The 744-nt window shown below is 39.5% G+C and overlaps 1 non-coding gene across 1 annotated transcript; it reads right to left on the bottom strand.

Annotated features, from left to right (window-relative positions):
• Window positions 1–398: 398 nt before the first annotated feature.
• LOC136228174 (small nucleolar RNA R71) lies at window positions 399–505 on the bottom strand. Its single transcript, XR_010688508.1, has one exon. It is a non-coding gene; the product is annotated as a small nucleolar RNA R71 (small nucleolar RNA).
• Between the last annotated feature and the right edge of the window lie 239 nt (window positions 506–744).

Below are 744 nucleotides of genomic sequence, written 5' to 3'. Positions count from 1 at the left end.
CATTTACCGAGCCAAAAAAAATGGCCGACCCACCAACACTTATGGATTATGCTAGGCCAGGTGTGGCCGATGTGACCAATAGTATCGTTAGACCCAGAATCACCGCAAATCAATTTGAAATTAAGCTAGCTTTGCTTAATATGTTGCAAAATAATGTAACATTTTACGGGTTACCTAACGAAAATCCTAACACCCTTTTAACAAATTTCCTTGAAATTTGTGACACTTTTAAAATCCCAGATGTGACTGCAGAAGCAATCAAACTTCGCCTCTTTCCTTTCACTTTGAAGGATAGAGCCAAAGAATGGTTAATTTCTATGCCAGCCGCAAGTTTTGCCACTTGGGAACAATTAGCCCAAGCATTTTTATCAAAATATTTTCCTTTAGCAAAAACCGCAAGAGTCATAAAAGAGTTAACATCTTTTTCTCAAAATGATAATGAGACTCTTTATGAAACTTGGGAACGTTTTAAAGAACTTCAACGTTTATGCCCACACCACCAATTACCCGCTGAACTTTTAATGCAAACATTTTACAATGGACTAAATCCTACAACTAGGGGTTCATTAGATGCTATGTCGGGAGGGCTATTTATGAAGAAAACATCAGCCCAAGCGAGAGAACTTTTGGAGGAAATGGCAATCAACAGCAGTGTGTGGCCCGCGGAACGTGGACATATGCCGGTAGCAAAACCATCATCCTCAACCACACCATCAGTTAAAGGTATAGTTGAACTTGATCCAG

The sequence above is a fragment of the Euphorbia lathyris genome, chromosome 4, assembly GCF_963576675.1.
Source record: "Euphorbia lathyris chromosome 4, ddEupLath1.1, whole genome shotgun sequence".
Taxonomy (NCBI): Eukaryota; Viridiplantae; Streptophyta; class Magnoliopsida; order Malpighiales; family Euphorbiaceae; genus Euphorbia; species Euphorbia lathyris.
This window is presented reverse-complemented; position numbering and strand designations above follow the sequence as displayed.